This window comes from Symphalangus syndactylus, chromosome 18 (assembly GCF_028878055.3).
Source record: "Symphalangus syndactylus isolate Jambi chromosome 18, NHGRI_mSymSyn1-v2.1_pri, whole genome shotgun sequence".
Taxonomy (NCBI): Eukaryota; Metazoa; Chordata; class Mammalia; order Primates; family Hylobatidae; genus Symphalangus; species Symphalangus syndactylus.
The window spans coordinates 31,121,874-31,143,117 of record NC_072440.2 but is presented as its reverse complement, the minus strand read 5'-3'; the positions used below and the strand labels follow the sequence as shown (position 1 = coordinate 31,143,117).

Genomic DNA, 21,244 nt, shown 5'->3' with positions numbered 1-21,244 from the left:
ATGACAATGGTGCCCAAAACTTCGTTAGCAATTTTAATTTCGCGCAGTCCTGCGGTCCTGTGATCTCGCCCTGCCTCCATTTGCCTTGTGATATTCTATTACCTTGTAAAGTACTTGATGTCTGTGTCCTACACCTATTGGCAACTCCCTCCCCTTTTGAAACTCCCTAATAAAAACTTGCTGGTTTTACGGCTCACGGGGCATCAAGGAACCTACCGGCATGTGATGTCTCCCCCGGATGCCCAGGTTTAAAATTTCTCTCTTTTGTACTCTGTCCCTTTATTTCTCAAGCTGGCTGACGCTTAAGGAAATTAGAAAAGAACCTACATGACTATATTTAAAGATCCTTCACTTAATCAGAGCTGCAGAGTCTCTTTGGCCATCTAAGGGAACATCCACAGTTCCCAGAAATTAGAACCTGGATAACTTTTGGGGGGCCATTACTCTGCCTACCACACTTTTGCTTTTAATTTTCACACCACCACCACCATCATCACACAGACATTATTACCTCCATTTTACAGATGAAGTTACCGAGGCAAAGACAGATTACGAAATGTATTATTTTAGGAAATAAGTGGCAAAGCCAAAGATCAAACCCAGTTTTTCTGGGTTTATGGAAAAAAAAAAAAAAAAAAAAGAGGGAAAACCAGAGATACAAGGAAAAACTGATGACAACTTTTTCAAATCTTTTTTCTCAAATTCCCTTCTAGCTCTCCTGTACAGCACAGTTAGCCCAATAATGACCCTCTATGTATGCCTGACCTTGGCAGAAAAAAAAAAAATCTCCATTTTAAACTTGGAATGAGAAAGAAATGGTGACTGACAATTGATTGAAATTGAATTCCATAATATTTCACCTAAACCCCTTTTTACATCTGAGATGTGGAGATTTGAAAAATAAATAAATGAACCTCTTATATTTTTCTCACTTTTAAGTTGTCTAATAAGAAAAGTTTTTCGGTCGTTTCTATGTGTTTTTACAAGTATCAACTCATTTAACCCTCACAATTCCCATACACTATAGGTGCTATCGTTCTTCTCATTTGTTTTCATTTCACAGATGAGTAAGCACACCATAGTGCAGTAATTGTGATTGACTTTTCACAGACCAGGATTCAAGCCCAGGGATCTTTAACCAGTAGGAATCTTACTATACTATGTATAGTCTAATGCTTTACATATATTTAACCTCCCTCTAGTTTGTAAGTTCCATAAGAGAAGGCTTGATTTTTTTTTCTTTTTCTTTTTTTTTTTTTTTTATTTATTATACTTTAGGTTTTAGGGTACATGTGCACAATGTGCATGTTTGTTACATATGTATCCATGTGCCACGTTGATTTCCTGCACCCATTAACTCGTCATTTAGCATTAGGTATGTCTCCTAATGCTGTCCCTCCCCCATCCCCCAACCCCACAACAGTCCCCGGAGTGCGATGTTCCCCTTCCTGTGTCCATGAGTTCTCATTGTTCAATTCCCACCTATGAGTGAGAACATGTGGTGTTTGGTTTTTTGTCCTTGCGATAGTTTACTGAGAATGATGTTTTCCAGTTTCATCCATGTCCCTACAAAGGATATGAACTCATCCTTTTTTATGGCTGCATAGTATTCCATGGTGTATATGTGCCACATTTTCTTAATCCAGTCTATCATTGTTGGACATTTGGGTTAGTTCCAAGTCTTTGCTATTGTGAATAGTGCTGCAATAAACATACGTGTGCATGTGTCTTTATAGCAGCATGATTTATAGTCCTTTGGGTATATACCCAGTAATGGGATGGCTGGGTCAAATGGTATTTCTAGTTCTAGATCCCTGAGGAATCACCACACTGACTTCCACAATGGTTGAACTAGTTTACAGTCCCACCAACAGTGTAAAACTGTTCCTATTTCTCCACATCCTCTCCAGCACCTGTTGTTTCCTGATTTTTTAATGATGGCCATTCTAACTGGTGTGAGATGGTATCTCACTGTGGTTTTGATTTGCATTTCTCTGATGGCCAGTGATGATGAGCATTTCTTCATGTGTTTTTTGGCTGCATAAATGTCTTCTTTTGAGAAGTGTCTGTTCATGTCCTTTGCCCACTTTTTGATGGGGTTGTTTGTTTTTTTCTTGTAAATATGTTTGAGTTCATTGTAGATTCTGGATATTAGCCCTTTGTCAGATAAGTAGGCTGCAAAAATTTTCTCCCATTCTGTAGGTTGCCTGTTCACTCTGATGGTAGTTTCTTTTGCTGTGCAGAAGCTCTTTAGTTTAATTAGATCCCATTTGTCAATTTTGGCTTTTGTTACCATTGCTTTTGGTGTTTTAGACATGAAGTCCTTGCCCACGCCTATGTCCTGAATGGTATTGCCTAGGTTTTCTTGTAGGATTTTAATGGTTTTAGGTCTAACATTTAAGTCTTTAATCCATCTTGAATTAATTTTTTTTTTTCTTTTGAGATGGAGGTCTTGCTCTGTCGCCCAGGCTGGCTGGAGTGCAGTGGCATGATCTCGGCTCACTGCAAGCTCTGCCTCCCGGGTTCATGCCACTTTCCTGCCTCAAGAGGAGGCTTGATTCTAATTCTCCCTTTTTTCTGCATCATTGAGCATGTGTGTTACCCATAACAGGCTTTTAGGTGCTGGATAAATGAGTGAATATTGTTCACTCTTAAATATATTCCTTTAGAACCTTGCTATTCAAAGTGTACTCCCCAAACCAGCAGCACAGGCATTATCTGGGACCCTGTGAAGAATTCAGAACCTCAGACCCACCCAAGACCTGCTGAATGACAGTCTGCATTTTAACACATTTCTCAGATGATTTGTATGCACATTAAAGTTTGAAAAGCATTCTTTAAAGCACATGGTTAAATTTAACAAACTTTATCCACTATTTCCACATGGTTCTCTCACCTACTGACATACTTGAGCACCTTGGCTCTGGCCTCTTCAAGTTTATTCTAGGTCTAAGTTTCTGTGAATTGGCCAGTTCCACAAAAGCTGTTCCTTTTATGAGCACTTGTTTCAATATGACAAGAGCAAGATTACTCAAGGGAAGCATTAGTGGGTAGTGGGTAGCTAGTACTTTTTTTTTTTCTTTTGCTTCAAAGTTCTCAACAGCAAGCACACAAGAAGCTCCCCTGTCCCTGGACACACACACAGACTGCACTTCAGTGGACTGCACTGCAGGTGAGCCGGGAAGCAGCAGCCCAGGTGGAGAAAAGACTAGCAGCCTGTCCCTGGCACAGGGAAGGAAGCTGCTCATCATGGTGACATAAAGTAAAGCTTCTAAAGTAGCTCATATGTCTCGACCATCAGAGAGTTTTATAACAACACATCTCATCTTCCCACTCTCATCTCTAGACTCTGCGGCACCTGGCTGTGAAAACTTTTAAATAAAGGAAGCATTGATATGGTGCATCCAAGGCAATGCTTTTGAGAAAATCTAAAGAGCAGTTTGTAATCCCAAGATCAGGGCATCTCTTTTTAAGAGCAGATATTACCATATGAATAATAAAAAGGAAGTACTCACTTAGCATAAAAGAAGATGAGATCACTGTGGATCCCCACTTCGGAAAATGAATATCAGTCCCATTCCGAAAATGGTATAGGAAAATTGAACTTTAAAGAAACCAACAACTTTCAGGTTATCTAATCTACTGCACCTTCAGAATGCAACAAATCTAGATTAGGGTTTGACTGTACTAAACTTTTCGTTTTAAGATTTTAATTTCTACCTACATAAAAAAAATTGGTGGGGGATTGCTATAATTAACATGCTATCCTCAATCTGTAATATAAACAGAGGATGCTGATACCACATTGGTAGAGGGCATTTTTGAGTATTTTAAACCTTAAACTTTGGTTTTAAACAGTACTTGATTCCGGTCACATTTAACTGAGGGCTTTTGCTTCTGGCCAAGATAGAGTAACAGGGATAGAATGTATCATCCCTCCAGAAACAACCAAAAACTAGACAAAATATATAAAATAATGGTTCTCAAGATGTAGGATGTGAGGCAACAAAGGACAGAAATCCCTGAGAAATATAAAACAAGTGAAGTGAGCCCTACCATCATCAGTTTACTTCCTGGAAGGAGATTTTAGGCTGCAGCACATGAAGAGAGAACCCAGGTAGAGCTTGGTAGTCTCCCTGAATTGAGGTGACAAGGCTAAAAGTATGAGGAGGCTGCTCTCCAGGGCAGAGTGCCAGAAAAGAGGGCTGCGCACAGAGAAGACTCTGAAGGTCTTCAGAAGGACCCCTTTGCATATTCAACTGAGTACTGACCAATACAGGTATATGAGGAAACTACCAGAGGCCAGGGAAAGAACCATCCAAAACGATTAGAGAATAGAAACTCACAGTTTATGCAGGACAGGGAAAAGTGCCTGTTTCCGTTAGATAGAATGGAAAATCCTGTAACACACAGAATATAGGATAGACTACCATATTAGTTTTCTATTGCCATGTAACAATGAACCATGAATTTAGCAGCTTAAAAACAATACCCCATTTATTATTTCACAGTTATGCAGATCAATAGTTCAGGCAGGTTTGACAAGATTCTCTGTTCAAGGTCTAAATCAAGCTGTCAGTTAAGTTGGGCTCTTGTCTGGAGGCTCTGGAGAAGACTCTTTCCGCATTCATTCTTGTTATTGACAGAACTCAATTTCTTGTGGCTGTAAGAATGAAGTCCCTATTTTCTTTTGGACATTGGTCATGGATTGCTCTCACTCCTAGAGGCCACTCTCAGCTCTCAGATTCTTTCCCCATGACCCCTTTCATATTCAAGGCATTGACACATCAAGTCTCCCTGGTGTTTAGAATATTTGACCTACTCTTCTGCAATCATCCAGAGAACTGAATCTGCTTTTTAAAATACAGGCTAGGCCCACAAGATAATCTCCTTATCTTAAAGTCAACTGATTAATAATATTAGTTATATGTGCAAAATCTCTTTTCCCAGCCACGTGGAAAAAAAGTCATTTAAAAAAGTCATGTTAATACCCAGGGGAAAAATACAGGGATTATCTTAGAACTCTACCAACTAAAAGTACTCAGAAGAGCCTTGCCTTAATAGTTGGATTAAAATTGCCCTCCATGAAATATGGTCCTGAACTATATTAACAAAGTTTAAAAGCAAGACCCAAAAAAATCAAACTATTTCCAAATAACTTAACCACCATAACTTAACCATTCCAGGACAAAACTCTACAACACCTACAGGAATGCAAAAATAACTCCAAAAAAGTAAAATTCACAATGTCAGGTATTCAATAAAAAATTACCAGGCATGCAAAGCAGCAGGAATAGGTGACCCACAATGAGGAGATAAATAAAACAATAAAACTCAACTCAGAACTGACAGCAGTGATAGAATTAGTAGACAAAGATCTTACCATTAATACTACATTTATAATATAATAATATATATAATGGTCAAAAAGATAGAGGAAAGACTAATCATGCTAAGTGGAAGCATGGAAGATATTTTTAAAAGACATACAATAATCTTTTAGAGATGAAAATACATTATGTGGGATTAGACATTGCAGAAGAAAAGGTAAGTGAACTAAAAGACACACTAATAGAAACTATCTAAAACAAAAAACACAGAGGAGTAGGGAATTAAAATACATAAATAAACAGAACACCCATGAGTTGTGGGCAAATTCAAATGTCTGCTATGTGTGTAATTGGAATCCAATCCTCAAAGGCAGATAGAAGTAATATAAGAAATAATCACTGAAAATTTTACCAATTTGTTGAAAACTATAGACCCACAGGCCCAGGAAGCTCAACCAACCCCAAGGACAAGAAGCATAAAGAAAATTACACCATGGAACATTATTATGAAATTGCTCAAAATCTGTGTTTTAAAAAACCTTAAAATCAGCCAAAGAAAAAAATTATGACATACACAGGAGCAAATATTAGGATGAAACCATATTTTTCATCAGAAATAATGCAAATGAGAAGATAATGGAGCAACATCTCTAAAATACTGAAAAAATAATTGTCAACATAGAATTTTACACAACAGTAAAAAATATTTTTTAAAAGTGAAGATGAAATACTTTCTTAGATATACAATGGCTGATCCATTGTTTTCAGATCTGCATTACAAGAAATGTTAAGAAAATCTTTCAGTCAAAAGGAAAATGATACCAGATAGAAATATGTATCTACACAAAGGAATGAAAAACATTTGAAATAACTACATGGGTAAATATGATTTATTTCTTTTTTTATATTATTTATCTTTTTAAAATTTATTTCTAGAGACAGGGTCTCACTCTGTCATCCAGGCTAGAGTGCAGTGGTGATCATAGCCTCAAACTCCTGGGTTCAAGCAATCCTACTTCCTCAGCCTCTCAAGTAGCTGTGACTACAGGTATGTACCACCATATCTGGCTAATTTTTAAATTTTTTGTAGAAACGGGATCTCGCTACGTTGCTCAGGCTTGTCTCCAACTCCTGGCCTCAAGCAATCCCTCTGCCTCTGTCACCCAAAGCACTGGGATTATAGACATGAGTAACAGAGACTGGTTTATGATTTATTGCTTATTATTGGGATGCCTTTTAAAAATAATTGGCTATTTAGAATAAAGATAAATAAACTTTTTTTCTAGGAAGAGCTAGATTGTAAATATTTTATGCACTGTGGTTCACACAGTTTTTGTGACAACTACTCAACTGTACTGTTATATCATATAAGCATTCATTAAAATATGTGAATAAATTCATATAGCTGTGTTACAGTAAAATTTTATTTACCAAAACAGTTGGAAGGCAGGTTTGGTCATTGGGCCTTAATTTGCCAATCTCAGAGTCAAAGAAAAAACAATAATAAATATAGAGTGAGAATTATAATATAGGTAGAAGAAAAAGGTATGACAAATATAGCATAAACTGGAAATATGCTATTGTTCTTATAGCATATGTAAAGCAGAACAATGTTACTTGAAGGTAAACTGTGCTAAGTTAACTTTTTAACTATATTATAAATCCTAAAGCAACTGCTAAAAAAAAAAGCAAAGAATTACAGTTAATACAGTTAAGGAAATTAAAAATGAAAATGTAGAATCATAAGTAAAATTCAAAAGAAAGCAACAAAAAGCAAGAGGGAACAAAGAACAAGTGAAACAAACAGGAAACAAATATCAAGAAAATACAACACACTGATTAAAATGTCAATGACAATAATGGAAGAGAGGATAAGACACAAGGTCAGATGGATAATGTTAGTGGAGAGATGAAAACTGTAAAAAAGAATCAAGTAGAAATGCTAGAAATAGAAACACAATCATAGATGAAGAATGCCTCCCACATGCTCATCAGTGGACTTGACACAACTGAGACAAAGAAAAAAGGGAACCAAGATAAGTCCATATAAATAACTCAAACAAAAACACAGAGAAAAAAATAGAGAAAACAGGAGCTATAGAATATTATCAAATAGTCTAATTAAAATGAATGATAGATTCTAAATCACATATCCAAAAAGCTTGGAAAATACCAAGTAGGACACCAAACCACTGAAAAACCATAACAAAGAAGAAAAAATCTTGAAAGCAGCACATAAAGTATAGAGAAACAAAGACAAGAATTAGAGCAGACTTTTCATCAGAAACCATGGAAGCCAAAAGATAATGCACTGATGTCTTTAAAGGGCTGGAAAACAAAACAAACAAAAACAGATAAAAAACCCACTGTCAATTTAGAATTCTAAACTCAGAGGAAGAAGAAAAGAGGAAATAAAGGTATTTTCATACAAACAAAAGCTGAGACGAATTATTGCTATTAGATCTTCACTAAAACAAATGTTAAAGGAAATTTTTTAGTAGAAAATGTATAACACCAGACAGAAATTTGGATCTACACAAAGAAATGATGCGCACTGGATGTAGAATAAATGAAGAAAATATAAATTTTATTTGCATTACTTACAATTAGAACAAAGATTAATAAACTTTTTTCTAGGAAGAGTCAGATTATAAATATTTTATGCATTGTGGTTCATACAGTCTTTGTGACAACTACTCAACTGTAGTACACTAAAATGTAACTACAAAAAGCAAAAATAATAGCAACATTTTGTGCATTTAAAGCACACACAAAAGTAAAATATATGACAACAAAAAAGGACATATAAAATATATGACAACAATGATACAAAAGATAAGATGAGGAATTGGGAATATACTGTTATAAGATCCTTATACCATAGGTAAAATGGTATAATACTATTTTAACTCTGATTAATTAAATATGTACATTGTAAATCCTAGTGCAACAACTAAAAAGGATTTTTTTTTTTTTTTTTTGAGATGGAATCTCACTCTGTCGCCCAGGTTGGAGTGCAGTAGCATGATCTCGGCTCACTGCAAGCTCTGCCTCCTGAGTTCACGCCATTCTCCTGCCTCAGCCTCCAGAGTAACTGGGACTACAGGTGCCCACCATCACACCTGGCCAATTTCTTGTATTTTTTAGTAGAGACAGGGTTTCACCATGCTAGCCAGGATGGTCTCGATCTCCTGACCTTGTGATCCACCCCCCTCGGCCTCCCAAAGTGCTGGGATTACAGGCGTGAGCCACCGCACCTGGCCAAAAAGGATTCTTAAAGGTGATATAAATAACAAACCAATAGTAGAGATGAAAGGGAGTCATAAAATGCAATCAATCAAAAATAAGAGAAAAATAATAAATGATACAAACAAGAAACATTTAGCAAAATGGTAGATTTAAAATTAGCCATATTGGCAATGACGTTAAATGTGAACTATCTAAACACACCAGTAAAAAGACAGAGATTATTCAACTAGATAAAAGTCAAAGCAAGACCCAGCTACATGATGTCTATGATAAACCAACTTTATATATAAATTAACTGATAGGTTAAAAGTAAAAGAATGGAAATATAGATGGCATACAAACACTAATAAAAAGAAAGCTGGGGAAGCCATATTGATATCGAGAAAAGTAGACTTAAGGATAAGGAATATTATAGAGGATAAAGTGGAACAATACATAAGAATAAAACAGTTAATTTTCTACAGAGACATAACAATCCTAAAGACATATTTACCTAATAACAGGATTTAAAAATACCTAGGCCAGATGTAGTGGCTTGCACCTGTAATCCCAGCAGTTTGAGAGGCCAAGGTGGGAAGATTGCTTAAGACCAGGTGTTTGAGACCAGCCTGGGCAACATAGCCAGACCCTGTCTCTACAAAAAAATTCTTAAAAATTAGCCAGGCATGGTGTCACACACCTGTACTTTTAGCTACTTGGGAGGCTGAGGCAGGAGGGTTGCCAGAGCCCAGGAATTTGAGGTTGCTGTGAGATATGATTGTGCCACTACACTTCAGTCTGAGTGACAAAGTGAGAACCTGCCTCTTAAAAAAAAATAAAAATGTGCAAATAAGATAAAAATACCTAAAGGAGAAATAGACAAATCCACAGTCATATTTGAAGTTGCCAACACTCTTCTTTCAGAAATTGGTAGAAAAAGTAGACAAAAAACAAGTAAGGATATAGAAGAGTTGAGCAATACAGTTAACCAACTTGACCTAACTGACATTTATAGATCAATCCAAGAACAGCAGGACACACACTTTTCTCAAGTACACATGGAATATTCATCAAGACAGACTATCTTCTGTGCCATAAAACAAACCTTGACAAATCTGAAAGAAATAAAAATTATACAATATATGTTCTCTGAACACAGCTCAATTAAACTAGAAATCAGAAACAGAATAACATCCAGAAAATCATCAAATATTTGGAAATTAAACAATATACTTCTAAATAACCCATGAATCAAAAAAGAAGTTTCTTTGAGCATGCCATCCAGGGTCCTGAGAATCAATCCACCCCACCCACTGCAGCCTGTACCTATGTGCACCGTAGGGAAGCCTGAGGACAGGCCAACGCTACTCATAGCCTTCAGCAGTGGTGACCATGCATGCTCTCCAGGGGCCTGAAGATAGACTTGCCTGGTTCATTGCCACCACCACTGCAACCCCAGCATACCATCTGAGGGCCTGGGGATTGATTCATTCTGCCACTGAAGCTGGCACCCACACACACCATCAGGGAGCATGATGACAAGCATGCCTCACCCACTACCACCACTGCCAGTGCCCATGCATGTTACTCAGGGCCCTTAGGATCTATCCATCCCACTTACTACCACAGGTACCCACACGCACCATCAGAAGGCTGGAGAACACGCCTATTCCACCTGCAACCACTGGTGCCAGCACATCCCCTCTGGGGGCCTGAGAATGGACCTATCCCACCTGATGCCACCAACTAGGTGCACATCCCTGGGGCCCAAGGACTAGCTTGTACAGCCTGCCACTACCACTGCCACCAGCACCCCCTCATATATACCACCTAGGGACCTGGAGACTGGCCTGCCCACCCTACCAGTGCCACTGCTGGCACCCACACATGTCACTCAGGGCATGAAGTCTGGCTCACTGCCACTCCTGCCATAACCAACACCATGAACATGACCCAAGGGCCCAAGAACCCACTCATTTGCCTGCCTGGCCCACTGCTGTCACTGGCAGCACCCAAGCAACCTGCCTGGAAGTCCAAGAACTGGCCTACTCAATCCTGCTACCACTGATGCCAGCATACACTGGCCAAGAGACTAAAGACCAGCACACTGGGCCTGCCACCACTACTAGTGCTCAAACATTAGCCAACCTGGCATCCCCATCCCACCAAAATGCCATCACAGCCTCCACTAACATGCACAGCCTAAACCACTAAGGAACTCAAACGCCACTGATGCTGATTACAGTTGAAGAAGTCATATGGAGACTACACTACTGCTACCCAGAATCAAAGCCAAAGTACCATACTCAACCAACACTATAGATATATCTATAGGAAAAGTCTTTTCCTGAAAAAGCCAATCCATAAAATTCAAAAAAGTGATTATTATATCAGATGCATAGATATCTTGTGTAAGGACAAAAGAAACATGAAAAAGCAAGGAAACATGACACCTTCAAAGGGACATAGTAATTCTCCAATAACAGATCCCAAAGAAAAGGAAATCTATGAAATGTCTGAAAAACAATTCAAAATAATAATATTAAAGAAATTCCGTGATATGTAAAAGAACAAGACAAATAATACAAAGAAATCAGAAAAACAATTCAGGATATGAATGAGAAATTTACCAAAGAGCTAGATATCATAAAAAAGAACCAAACAGAAATTCTGGAACTGAAGAACTCATTGAATGAAATAAAAATCCATTCAAAAGTTTCAACAATAGACTAGATAAAGCAGAAGAAAGAATTTCTGAACTCAAAGATAGGTCTTTTGAAATAATACAGTCAGACAAAAATAAAGAATAAAAAAGAATTAACAAAGCCTATGTCTTACATAGGACACCATAAAGTGACTACATATTCAATTTTTTGGTGTCCCAGAAGGCAAAGAGTACAACCAAATGGATAGAAAACTGATTTTACAAAATAGTAGCTGAAAATTTACATGGTCTTGCAAGAGATTTAGACAGCTAGATACAGGGAAGCTTAGAGATCCTCATATAGATGCAATTCAAAAAGATCTTCCCCATGGCACATTATAATCAAACTGTCAAAAGTCAAAGACAAAGTGAGAATTCTAAATACAGCAAAATAAAAAAGTTCTAGTCACTTACAAAGGAACCCCATTAAAATAACAGTGGTTTTCTCAGCAGAAACTTTACAAGCCATAAGAGAATGATATATATTCAAAATACTGAAAGAAAAAAAGAAGCTGCCAGGGAAGAAGACTATACTCAGAATAAATAAAGTATTTCCCAGACAAGCAAAAGCTGAATTCATCACTACAGACCAGCCCTACAAGAAATGTTTAATACAGTCCTACACCTTGAAGTAAAAGGACAAATACCACTATCATGAAAACACACAAAAGTATAAAACCCACTCACTGGTAGAGCAAACCACAAATAAGGAAAAGAAAAGATTCAAATGGTACCACTATAGAAAATGACCAAAACACAATAATAAACAATAAGATTGGAAAAAAAGAAACGAACGATCTACAAAACAACCAGTAATCAATTAATAAAATGACAGGAATAAGCATTCACATATCAATAACCTTGAATGTAAACAGATTAAACTCATAAAAATTCTACGTACCCAATACTGGACCACCCAGGTACATTGAGCAAGTATTATTAGATTTACAGGGAGAGATTCACCACAATACAAAAATAGTTGGGGACTTCAACACCCTACTCTCAGCAACAGACAGATCATCTAGACAGAAAATTAACAAGTAAACATTGGATTTAAATTGGACCTTAGACCAAGAGACCTGGCAGACATTTACAGAATAGTTTATCTAACTGCCACAGAATACATATTCTTCTCATTAGCACACAGAGCATTCTCCAGGGTAGACAATATGTTAGGCCACAAAACAAGTCTCAAATTTTTTTTTAAATTTGAAATCATATCAAGTATCTTCTCAGACCACAATGAAATAAAACTAGAAATCAATAACAAGAGGAACTTCAAAAACTGTACAAATACATGGAAACTAAACATACCTCTGAACAACCACTGGGTCAATGAAGAAAGTAATGAGGAAATTAAAAAAAAAATTCTTGAAACAAATGAAAATAGAAACACAACGAACCAAAATCTATGGAAGACAGCAAAAGCAGTGCTAAAGAGAACTTCATAGCAATAAACACCTACACCAAAAAGGTAGAAAGATTTCAAATAAATAACCTAATGATGCACCTTAAGGAACTAGAAAAGCAAGAAAAAAACAAATCCAAAATTAGTAGAAGGAAAGAAAGAAGATCAGAGCAGAACTACATGAAATAGAGACTTAAAAAAATAAAAACACAAAGAATCAACAAAATGAAAAGTTGGTTTTCTGAAAGATAAACAGAATCAATAAACCACTACTAGATTAACAAAGAAAAAGGGAAGACTGAAATAAACAAAATAAAAAATAGAAATACAAAAGATCATCAGAGACTATCTGAACAACTACATACTACATACACCAACAAACTGGAAACTCTAGAAGAAACAGATAAATTACTAGACACATACAACCTACCAAGATGGAACCAGAAAGAAATAAAAAACCTGAGCAGACCAACATGAAAAATCAAGGAAACATGATGCCATCAAAGGAACACAATAATTATTCAGTAAAAGATCTCCAAGAGAAACGAAATTAAAAGTGTCCCAACAAAGAAAAGCCCAGCACCAGATGGCTTCACTGACAAATTCTGCCAAACTTCCAAAAAGAACTAAAACCAATTATCTTCAAACTATTCCAAACAATAGAAGAGGAGGGAATTCTCCCTAGCTCGTTCTATGAGACCAGCATTACCCTGATATCAAAAACAAGCAAGGATACAACAAAAAGAGAAAACTACAGGCAAATAACCCTGATGAACATGGAGGGAAAGAATCCTAAACAAAATACTAGCAAACCAAATCCAATAGCACATCAAAAATATAATATACCATAATCAAGTGGGATTTACCTCAAGGATGCAAGGATAGGTCAACATATACAAATCAATAAAAACAGATCGCATCAAGAGAATGAAGGACAAAAACTACATGATCATCTCAATTGGTACAGAAAAATCATTTGGTAAGATTCGACATCCCTTTATGATAAAAACTCTCAACAGATAAGGCACAGATGGAGCATACTTTAACATAATAAAGGTCATATATGAAAAATCCCAGCCTAGCCAACGTGGTGAAACCCTGTCTCTACTAAAAATAAAAAAAGTAGCTGGGGTGGTGGCGCATGCCTGTAATCCCAGCTACTCAGGAGGTTGAGGTGTGAGAATCACTCGAACCCTAGAGGCGGAGGTTGCAGTGAGCCAAGATTGCACCACTGCACTCCAGCCTGGGTGACACAGCAAGATCCTGTCTCAAAAGAAAAGAAAAGAAAAGAAAAACCCGTAGCTAACATCATACTGAATGGGGAAAAGCTGAAAGCCTTTCCTCCAAGAACTAGAACAAGGACAAGGACGCCCACTTTCACCACTCCTATTCACATAGTATTGGAAGTCCTAGCCAGAGCAATCAGGCAAGAGAAAGACATAAAAAAGCATTCAAATTGGAGAAAAGAAACTCAAACTGTTCCTTTTTGCAGATGGCATGATCTTATATCTAGAAAAACTGAAGACTCCACCAAAAAGCTCTTAGATCTGATCAATTCAGTAAAGTTGCAGAATATAAAATCAACATACAAAATCAGTAGCATTTCTATACATCAATAATGAGCTAGCTGAAAAAGAAATAAAGAAGGTAATTCCATTTACAATAGCTACCAACAAATAATACCTAGGAATAAGTTTAACAATGAGGTAAAAAGCCTCTCAAGAAAAACTACAAAACACTGATGAAATAAATTGAAACAACAAACAATGGAAAGACTTCCCATGATCATGAATGAGAAGAATATTGCTAAAATGTCCATACTCCCTAAAGGAACCTACATATTTAATGCAATCCCTACCAAAATGCCAGTGTCAGTGTTTTACAGAAATAGAAAAATAATCCTAAAATATGTATGGAACCAAGAAAGAGCCCCAAAAGCCAAAGCAATCCTGAGCAAAAAGAACAAAGTTGGAGGCATCACACTCCCTGACTTTAAAATAAGTTACTATAGTAACTAAAATAACATAATATTGGTATAAAAAGATACATATACCAGTGGAACGAAACAGAGAATCTAGAATTAAATTTATGCTTTTACAGCAAACCGATTTTCAACAAAGTTACCAAGAATATACCTTGGGAAAACGATGGTCTCTTTAATAAATAGTACTGGGGAAATTAGGTTTCCATATGCAGGAGAATGAAACTGGGCCCCTTTCTCTCACCATATAAAAAATTCAGCTCAAAATGGAGCAAAGACTTAAACATAAGACCCAAAACTATAAAACTACTGCGAGAAAACATAGGGTAAATGCTTCAAGACATTGGTCTAAGCAAAGATTTTATGGCTAAGACTTTAAAAGCACAGGTAACCAAAACAGAAATAGACAAATGGGACTATATTAAACTAAAAAGCTTCTGCACAGCAAACGAAACAATCAACAGAGTGAAGAGACAAGTTGTTGAACTGGAGAAAATATTTGCAAATTATTCAGTTGACAAGCAACGAATGTCTAAAATATGCAAGGAACTGAAACAACTCAACCGTTGTTCAAAACAAATAATCCCATTTTTAATGGTCAAAGGATATCAACAGACATTTCTCAAAAAAAGACATACAGGTGGCCAACAGGTATATAAAAGAATGTTCAGGCCGGGCGTGGTGGCCCACGCCTGTAATCCCAACATTTTGGGAGGCCAGCCGGGGAGGATCACGAGGTCAGGAGATCAAGACCAACCTGGCTAACACGTTGAAACCCCGTCTGTATTCAAAAATAGAAAAAAATTAGCCGGGCGTAGTGGCAGGCGCCTGTAGTCCCAGCTACTTGGGAGGCTGAGGAAGGAGAATGGTGTGAACCTGGGAGGTGGAGCTTGCAGCGAGCCGAGATTGCGCCACTGCACTTCAGCCTGGGCAACAGAGAGAGACTCCATCTCAAAAAAAAAAAAAAAGAAAAAGAATGTTCAGCATCACTAATCATCAGGGAAATGCAAATCAAAACCACGATTAGATTTCATCTTACCCAAGTTAGAATGGTTGTTACGAAAAAGACAAAAAATAACGATGCTGGCAAGAATGTGGAGAAAAGGAAATTCTTATACACTATTGGTGAGAATGTAAATTAGTTCAGCCACTATAGAAAATAGCATAGTGATTTCTCAAAAAAAAAAAAAAAAAAACTAAAAACTAAAGAAAAAGCACTACCATATGATTTAACAATTCCACTACTGGATGTTCATCCAAAGGAAAGGAAGTCAGCATTATCAAAGGGATACCTGTACCCCCATGTGTATTGCAGCACTATTCACAATAGCAAAGACAAAGAATCCACCTAAGTGTCTATCAACCAACAAATGGATAAGGAAAATGTGATATATTTACACAATGGAATACTATTCTGCCATAAAAAATGAAATCATGTTATTTATAGCAATGTGGATGGAACCAAAGATCATTATGTTAACCGAAATAAGCCAAGCACAGAAAAACAAATATTGCATGTTCTCACTCATATGTGGGAGTTGATCTCAAGGAGATAGAGTAAAATGATGGTTACCAGATGCTGGGGAGGGGATGGGGAGATGAAGAAGAGTTGGTTAATAGGTATAAACATATAGTTAGACAGAAGAAATAAGTTTCAGTGTTTAACAGAATAGTAAGGCAACTATAGTTAACAAGGTATTGTATATTTCCAAATAGCTAGAAGATTTGAAATGTTTGCAACACAAAGAAATGATAAATCTCTGAAGTGATAGATATCCTAATTACCCTGATTTGATCATTACACATCATACGCATGTATCAAAATATTACATGTACCCCATAAATATGTATATTTTTATGTATCAATAAAAATTATATGAATATGTGCACACACAATGTAGAGGTCTCAAGGAAAATATTAACATATTCTGAACTCAATGAAAAGAAAAATATATCATCATTTTAAAATTAAACATATACCTACCATATGATCCAGCCATTCCACTCAGATATTTACCTGCAATAAAAAAAGAAAATATGTTTATACAATGACCTGTACATGAATGCCCTTAGGCTCTTTATTTGTAATTGCCAAAAATAGAAACAACCCAAATGTCTATCAACAGGTGAATAAATCAACAAATTTTGATATAGTCACACAATGGAATACTACCTACAATGAAAAGGGATACACATATTTTGTTATATTCATTAAATGTAATAGAAAGAAATGAACTATTAATATATACAACAATATAGGCAAATTTCAAAACTATTATGCTGATGGAAATCAGGCAAAAAGGAATAAATATGATTCCATTTTATAAAATTCTAGAAAATGCAAATTAATCTGTAGTGACAGATCAGTGGTTGCCTGGGAATGAAGGGTGGGGTGAGGAGGGGAGAGAGGGAGGGATTACAAAAGGACTCAGACTTTTAGGGGTGATGGCTATGTTCACTGTCTTGATTATGGTGATAGTCTCATGGGTATATGAATATATCAAAATGTATCAAAATTATGTATTTTTAAATATATGCAGTTATTGTATAGGTCAACCTACACAAAGTTGTTAAAAATGAAACAGTGATGTTCATGTGAACTTGTACAATCTGAGTTGGTTTCGAGTAGATATCTGGCCAAACTCGGGATCTGACCATAGGCAACGTCTCTACCCTCCATCCACTCCACTCCTCTGTAGCACAAACAAGAATAAATACAAGAATTTTATCAGAGCTAGAGTCTTTCATAAAATTTTGATGGCAGGGCTAAAGCTTAAATTGATAATACCAGCTTTGAAAAAAAAATCCCAAAGGGAACAGCCTAAAAGAGAAATATAATCCAAAAAATAACTGTCATCCCTAACCTTTACATTTAGCATCTTTCAGCCTATTCACTACTTCCCTCTCTGGACCATAATTGCCAGCAATGGCATCAAGTTCTCCATTATGTCATAGGGTCATTTTTTTTAAATTGCCTGGATCCTCTATTAAAATACTGGGTTGCCTCATGATTAAGTAGTTTTCACTTTTTATTCACAATAAAAAGCTCAGACTGGGCAGTTTACCACTGCTTATTCTACATCTAGGGAAAAATCATCCCCTATTTGGCAGCAAAAAAAGCTAGTAACTCATTTCAGTGCTGCAACAGGCCTTGCCTGCTAGTGGGCACACCCTGGCTTCAGGAAGGCTTTGGATGTGTGAAGACCATACATTGCCATGACTCACTCAAATAAAATAATAAACCAGGCCATGCAAACTTAGAGAGAAACGTATGATTTTGCAGCCTATCTGCATCCGTTCAATTATGTTAGCATTCATGACCAATGTATTCAATTGAACATCATAATGATATTTGCTGTTCCTGGTTTTGAGTTGATTTCCTTACAAAATTAGCATTTCGTTTTTCTAATTGCAGAGCATATTGAGAACTGTTTGCTACTTAACTAAATCCAGAATTATGAATGCTTTTTCCTAATAAGGCAGCCCCTTGTGCCCCCTCCCAAATTTGATAATTCAGTTTTAAGAAAATAAATGCTTTTCAGCTTAGTGATGGGGCTCAGGCCTCATGAGCATTTGAGCGTTGCAACCTCACCTTTCACACAGGATGAATCTCTGGTGCCCTTATGCTCCTCAGCTCTTGCTGGATGGCCAAAGGAATAGTTGTGGTTAATAGTCACACAATAATCTTTGGCAAGTGATTATTGCCATTTAGAACCCCAAGTCTCAAGGGTGCATTTCTTCTCTTTTGTTTATTGTTTCTCCTGGAGCTTTATCTCATACTGTGTTGTGGTTATTATTACTTTTTTTTTTTTTTTTTTTTTTGAGACGGAGTCTCGCTCTGTCGCCCAGGCTGGAGTGCAGTGGCGCAATCTCGGCTCACTGCAAGCTCCGCCTCCCAGGTTCACACCATTGTCCCGCCTCAGCCTCTCCGAGTAGCTGGGACTACAGGCGCCCACCACCACGCCCGGCTAATTTTTTTGTATTTTTAGTAGAGACGGGGTTTCACCGTGATCTCGATCTCCTGACCTCGTGATCCGCCCGCCTCGGCCTCCCAAAGTGCTGCGATTACAAGCGTGAGCCACCGCGCCCGGCCTGGAATTCGCTTCTTTATATATTTGGCCAGTAACTTAAGGACTATCAGAACAAGAGACACCTCTACAATTTTCTGAAATCTCTATTTCTTTTAGGGATTCAGCAACCACATGTAGGGCAGAGTCATTTGCTGACCCACGAGCATCTTAGACTGAAATTGTACCAGATAGATGTAGAATCAATCCTACATATCTGTACCCCTGAAACAAGTAAAAAATACAGTTGGACATTTCCAAAGACAGGGCCAAGCAGTCATTTGTTAAGAGAGGGTTGCTCTGGCAGATAGATGCAGGGATTGGAATAACACATCCCAAACCTCCCTTTCCCTTCCAAAACACAAGTCAATAGACCTGCCTTACATTAATTTATCTAAACTTTTCCTAACCATATTTATATTTTCAGTCTGTATGAACTCCTGGGGTAATGGATCTGAGAACCACTGTTTAAGAGGATTGATTGTGTTGCCTTGTAGGAAAGTAGAAATGGAGTAAGATGAATCATTCAGGCAGAATCATTGTGCTGCAGGACAGACGGAAAGGCTCAGTGAGCACTCGTGCCCCTCCCTGTTACAGAGCATCTGGCCATGCCTAGCCTTGGTGGGCTAAAGAAAAAATACAACTCTCGCCCTGCCAGCTGTGTTTTCCGTCTCAATTGAAAACTTACACTGAAGCTATATCTAATATGCTCAGCTAGGCAATGCAAGCCCTCAGCCTTTCTTTTGGTACAAGAAGCTGTTGACATCTTTCTGGAAAAAAATATTTACTACTACCTGTGAAGTTGCTTTGTACGACTAGGTGATATTCAGGGTAAATAAAACAGGTGTGGCTCTTGACCCTTGGGGAACTCAATGGGCAGAAGAAGCAAACTCAGACAGACAAATGGAAGTTTACAATAGATGTAAGAGATCAAGTAACTATGCAGAGACATAAGTAAATTAAAAAGAGATGATTACATATTTACAATATATACCAGAGGTGCCCGTCCTTGCAAGTACCATAGTTAGATGGATGGGGGTTGGAGAGAGAGAGAGAGATGCTCTCCACATATATTCAAAAACTGGAAGAACATTTAAGGAGACTTGCTTCTAAATCTGTTAACACAAATGAAGAAATGAACAGTGTTCAGTAGATTTGTTACAAGAGGAAAGTACATATTGGGCACCATATTTTTAAGAGAGTTAATGTGATATGGAGAAATAGGCAAAATCAAATAAAAATAACTGTAATGAAAATAGAAGAGGTGGAGGGAACTGCTATTAGGGCTGTGGGTATATGGGAGAGGAGGAGATAGGAAAAATCTGAGGTAGTAGAGATTTTTAGTAAAGTTCTTGGGAACTGGAGTACATACAGTCTGGGCATCAGCACTTTACAAAACCCTCCAGGCAATTCTAATGTGCAGCCAAGTTTGAGAACCACTGATCTGTATCACCCTACAAATGGCCACCAGATCAAGTTTTTGATTGCTTTCATTTTATTATTTCCTCTACCAAAATATTTTTTTTTTTTTACCAATTATTGGGTAGGTATCAGCTATTCTTTCATTTTTTTAACAGATAAATGGTAATAGCCATAGATAACTGCTTTACTGCTTTGAATCTTGGGCTTTGACCTGTATGTTGAAAATAATAACCGCTTGTAGCTTTGCTTTAAAGATAAAAGGAGGCAATGTTTATAAATAAAGCATTTAACACAGTGCTTGCTTGCTACAGAAAATATGCAAGAATAGCGGCAATTACTGCTACTAACTCTCAACATTCTGACAGATGATCTTGCCACAGTCTCCATTCCACCCCATGAAGGCATCTGGCTAACTTCCTCCATATCTTTGCTCATGCTGCTCTTTTCCCTGATAATAGGTTCTGTTCCTTTCAATTTAAGCCCTGCCTTTCTGAAGTTCTACCTCCTTGAAATTTTTTTAGGACATGTCCCCATATACTTTGTCCTAAACAATCTCACCTCATTTTAGTATCCCTAAAGACAAATTATCCTCAACAAAGTTGGTCTTGAATTGTCTCTTCATTTTACTATGCATGTTAAGCATTATCTCTGCAATTATGTAACAAATTCCTTGAAAGCAGGTGTTTGGTTGTGTCATCCATGGCTGGACATGGGGAAGCCTGTTTATTGTGTTTAATGAAATAGTCATTCACACATAAGAGACACTTAGCAGACTGCAAGTTCCATGTGGGCAGGAATCTTATATACAGGATTCATCTAAATCTCCCCATGACCTAGAATAACACCTGATACACGATAGGTGCTGGTATTAGTTTGCTAGGCCTGCCATAAAAAGTACCAAAGATGGGGGACTTAAACAACAGAAATTTATTTTCTCGTAGTTCAAGAGGCTAGAAGCCTGAGATCAAGGTATCAGTAGGGTTGGTTTCTTCTGGGACCTCTTTCCTTGGCTTATAGATAGCATTTCTCCTTGTGTTTGTGTCTTAATCTTCTCTTCTTATAAAGACACCAGTAATGTTGGATTAAGTCTCACTGTAATGGCCA

At 37.2% G+C, this 21,244-nt stretch overlaps 1 long non-coding RNA gene across 2 annotated transcripts in view; it reads right to left on the bottom strand.

The window, feature by feature from the left end:
- Positions 1-21,244, bottom strand: part of LOC134733516 (uncharacterized) — a 211,722-nt gene that overhangs the window by 168,960 nt on the left and 21,518 nt on the right. Inside the window, exons 2-3 of one of the 2 annotated variants that reach the window (XR_010117076.1) lie at positions 16,636-16,668; positions 4,347-4,400 (exon numbers count right to left, since the gene is read on the bottom strand). This is a non-coding gene — a long non-coding RNA (uncharacterized lncRNA). The remainder of the gene's footprint in view (positions 1-4,346; positions 4,401-16,635; positions 16,669-21,244) is intronic. The other variant, XR_010117075.1, reaches the window with a different exon arrangement.